Raw genomic sequence first — 4,853 nt, 5'->3', positions numbered from 1 at the left:
GCTTCACTGTGGGGAGAAGAGCGGGAGGTATTTCAAAACATAGAATCATTGACTGGTAACAGCACGGAAGGCCATTCGGCCCATCCAGCCCGTGCCGGCTCTCTGCAAGAGCACTTCAGCTAGTCCCACTCCCCCGCCCTTTCCCCGTAGCCCTGCAAATATTTTTCCTTCAGGTACTTATCCGATTCCTTTCTGAAAACGTGACTGAGTCTGCCACCACCACCCTTTCAGGCAGTGTATTCCAGATTCTAAGCTCTTGCTGCGTAAAAAATGTTTTTTTCTTATGTCGCCTTTGGTTCTTCTGCCAATCATCTTGAATCTGTGTCCTGTGGTTCTCAACCCCTTTGCCAATGGGAACAGTTTCTCTCTATCTACTCTTTCTAGACCCCTCATGATTTTGAACACCTCCATCAAATCTCCTCTCAATCTTCTCTGCTCCAAGGAGAACAACCCCAGCTTCTTCAGTCTATCCACATAGCTGAAGTCCCTCATTCCTGGAATCATTCTTGTAAATCTTTTCTGCACCCTCTCTGAGGCCTTCACATCCTTCCTAAAGTGCGGTGCCCAGAATTGGACACAATACTCCAGTTGAAGCCGAACCAGTATTTATACAGGTTAATCATAATTTCCACGCTTTTGTACGCTATACCTCTATTCATGAAGCCCAGGATCCAAGTGCTTTTTTAACCGCTTTCTCAACCTGCCCTGCCACCTTGAACAATTTATGCACATATACCCCCAGGTCTCTCTGTTCATGCACCCACTTTAGGATTGTACCCTTTAGTTTATATTTCCTCTCCTCATTCTTTCTGCCAAAATGTATCACTTTGCTTTTATCTGCGTTAAATTTCATCTGCCACGTGTCCACCCATTTCATCAGCCTATGTCTTCCTGAAGTCTATCACTCTCCTCCTCACTGTTCACTATACTTCCAAGTTTTGTCTCAACTGCAAATTTTGAAATTGTGCCCTGTACACCCACTAACTCTCCATTGGTTGGAATCATACCTAGCACAAAGGAAGTTGGCTGTGGTTGTTGGAGGTCATTCATCTCAATCACATGACATCACTGCAGGAGTTCCTCAGGGCAGTGTCCTAGGCCCAACCATCTTCAGCTGTTTCATCAATGACCTTCCCTCCATCATAAGGTCAGAAGTGGGGATGTTCGCTGATGATTGCACACTGTTCAGCACCATTCGAGACTCGTCAGATACTGACGCAGTCTGTGTCCATATGCAGCAAGACCTGGACAACATTCAGACTTGGGCTGACAAGTGGCAAGTAACATTCACGCCACACAAGTGCCAGGCAATGACCATCTCCAACAAGCGAGACTCTAACCATCTCCCCTTGACATTCAATGGCATTACCATCACTGAATCCCCCACTATCAACATCCTGGGGGTTACCATTGATCAGAAACTGAACTGGACCAGCCATATAAATACTGTGGCTACAAGAGCAGGCCAGAGGCTGGGAATTCTGCGGCGAGTGTCTCACCTCCTGACTCCCCAAAGCCTTTCCACCATCTACAAGGCACAAGTCAGGAGTGTGATGGAATACTCTCCACTTGCCTGGATGAGTGCAGCTCCAACAACACTCAAGAAGCTCGACACCATTCAGGATAAAGCAGCCCGCTTGATTGGCACTCCATCCACCACCTTCAACATTCACTCCCTCCACCACCGGCGCACTGTGGCTGTAGTGTGTACCATCTACAAGATGCACTGCAGCAACTCGCCAAAGCTCCTTCAACAGCACCTTCCAAACCCGCGACCTCTACCACTTAGAAGGACAAGGGCAGCAGACGCATGGGAACATCACCACCTACAAGTTCCCCTCCAAGCCACACACCATCCTGACTTGGACCTGTATCGCCGTTCCTTCACTGTTGCTGGGCCAAAACCCTGGAACTCCCTTCCTAACAGCATATGGACTGCAGCGGTTCAAGAAGGCGGCTCACCACCATCTTCTCAAGGGCAATTAGGGATGGGCACTAAATGCAGGCCTAGCCAGCGACGCCCACATCCCATCAATGAATTAAAAAAAACATCCAAGTCATTAATATATATCAAGAAAAGCAGTGCTCCCAGAACCAACCCCTGGGGAATACCACTGCATACCTTCCTCCAGTTTGAAAAACAGCCGTTCACCACTACTCTCTGTTTCCTGTCACTTAGTCAATGTCGTATCCATGCTGCCACTGTCCCTTTTATTCTATGGGCTTCAACTTTGCTGGCAAGCCTATTATGTGGCACTTTATCAAACACCTTTTGGAAATCCATGTACACATCAACCACATTACCCTCATCAACCCTCTGTTACCTCATCTAGTTAGTTAAACACGATTTGCCTTTAACAAATCCGTGCTGGCTTTCCTTAATTAATCCACACTTGTCCAAGTGACTGTTAACTTTGTCCCTGATTATTGTTTCTAAAAGCTTCCCCACTACTGATGTTAAATTGACTGGCCTGTAGTTGCTGGGTTTATCTTTACATCCTTTTTTGAACAAGGGTGTAACATTTGCAATCCAGTCCTCTGGCATCACCTGCATATCTAAGGGGGATTGGAAGATTATGGCCAGTCTTATGTTCATTAATAACTAGACATTCTTATTATGAACACAGCTAGCTTCTAGCTAGTCATTTATTCAGTACACGTTCTCTAGGTACAGTATCTGTAGAGATGCAGCATGTGTGCTCCTGTGTGCAGGCTGCCATCTTGACTGTTGCCTTGTGGGTAGCCTAGTGCCTCATGGGTAATGTAGTCTTAATATCATACAGCTGGGTAGTGTAGTCTTATACATACAGCTATATACAGCTCTACGGCTCCACCTAGTGTCCACTATAGAATGACATGTTATTGATCATTACATCCCCCTTTCTTTGAGGTTTAACAAAATCAATATCAATCAACTTTCAAGAAAACAATAAAGATAATATCAGTAACACTTTGTTAGTGCTCTATAAACATAAACATTTTCAAAACAGTCAACACATTTTCAAAGCTTTACATTGTACTCAAAGATTAAGTCTATCAGGCTTTTTTACTTCACGTGTGGATCTTCTCAACACAGGTAAGTCTGATGTGTCTTCATGAGATTGTTCTGGTGGTGAATGACAAGATGCAGTTGCGGCATTGTCATCAATCTGCTCTTGTATAGATCGAGGTCTCCTTGCGATCTTTGCTTGGAGAGGGTTTCAGTGTTTCCTTCATTCTTCATGCCATAACTCAATGTAGTCAATGCACTCTCGAAAAACTGCTGGCAGCTGGATCCCATCATACAGCATAGTCCTCTCAGCAGCCTCGGCTAATGGAACACCAAAGATTGGCCTGAGGGAAGAAGGAGTATCCACCGGAACTGCTTCCTGCTCTGGTGCAGGTTTCTTCTTTTTCTTTTTCTCTTTCCACTGCTTAACAACATCTGCTGCGGTTATATCTTTGGACTTTTTCTCCTTGTGTTTTTCCTCTTTGTGCTTTACTTCCTTTGGCTTCTCTTTGACCTTAAAGTCTTTTTCTTTCTTCTTGGAGAAACTAGGCTTTTTGAAGACATGGATACCCTTTGGCCTTTTCATCCTTGATGGGCTCTCTGCTTCATCACCTGAGTCATCTGGTCTGCTTATGGCACAGTTTATACGGTAGACTCTCTTGACCAGTTCTAAGTCTTCACAAGCTTTGTCACCTAGTATCGAATCAAGTCTTTCAGCCACAACAGAAAACATGAGATGATGCACTTTGTCTTTGACTGTCACTTTAAGTCTGCATATACCTAAGCTATCTATTTTCTGTCCATTATAGTCCTTCAGTAGTACTGACTTTTTCTGTATTTTGGGCTTTTCTTTCATATTTTTAATGTCACTCATACTGATTAAGTTTGCTTTTGCCCCAGTGTCCAGTTTCAATGTAGCTAATGCTCCATTTATCTGCAGTGGGATCATCCATTTGTCCACTTTTACTGCATTGACTTTATGTTCAGCATTGTCCATTTCTGAGGGCTGCACATTTTCTGTATCCTTTTTGATATCGTCACATGACACCATTCGTACAAAAATGTCTCACTTAAATCAGTGTCCTCAATTACATTAACTCGTTGCCCTTTCTTAGTTTTTACTTTTGAAAAGCATTGTTTGACAAAGTGATTCTTTCCATTACACTTTGTGCACATTTTTCCAAATGCTGTTTGGAAACGCTGGTGTTTGTAACCACAGCGTTTACAATTAAAAATTTCATCCTCCGATTGCTTTTCATTTCTGTTCTGCCCACGTTTCTTCCCCTTGTAGGACACAGCACCGACAGCAGCATTATCACTCATTACAATCGCATCATTATTGATTTCTCTGAAAGTCTTCGCGTGCTTTCGAGCTAGCTCGCTGGCTTGGCATATTTTCACCGCATTTTCCAAATTTAGTTCGGTTTCTCTCAACAGACGTTCCCTGACTTTTTTATCACGAATACCAAACACAATCTGGTCACGAATCATGGATGCTTTGAGCTCAGAGAAATTACATGTCTGTGCTTTCAGTTTCAGATCAGTTATAAAGCTATCAAAAGTCTCATTTTGTTGCTGTGTCCTTGAACAGAACATGTATCTTTCATACGTCTCATTCTTTTTGGGAGAGCAATGTGCATCAAATTTTTTTAGCACATCTTCTAATTTTTCTCTGTTCTCCTCTGGATTAAATACAAATGTATTAAATACCTCTATCGCCTGTGGGCCTGCAACCGTAAGCAGCAACGCTATCTTCCTTGCGTCTGGCTTCGTACCGAATCAGATGGCTGCAATGTAGAGTTTGAATTGCTGTTTAAAAGTCTGCCAATTGTAGTCGATTTTTTCTGTGAGTTTCAAATGCTCT

This window comes from Somniosus microcephalus, chromosome 12 (genome assembly GCF_052327205.1).
Source record: "Somniosus microcephalus isolate GS21.2 chromosome 12, FLI_Smic_1.0, whole genome shotgun sequence".
Taxonomy (NCBI): Eukaryota; Metazoa; Chordata; class Chondrichthyes; order Squaliformes; family Somniosidae; genus Somniosus; species Somniosus microcephalus.
This window is presented reverse-complemented; position numbering follows the sequence as displayed.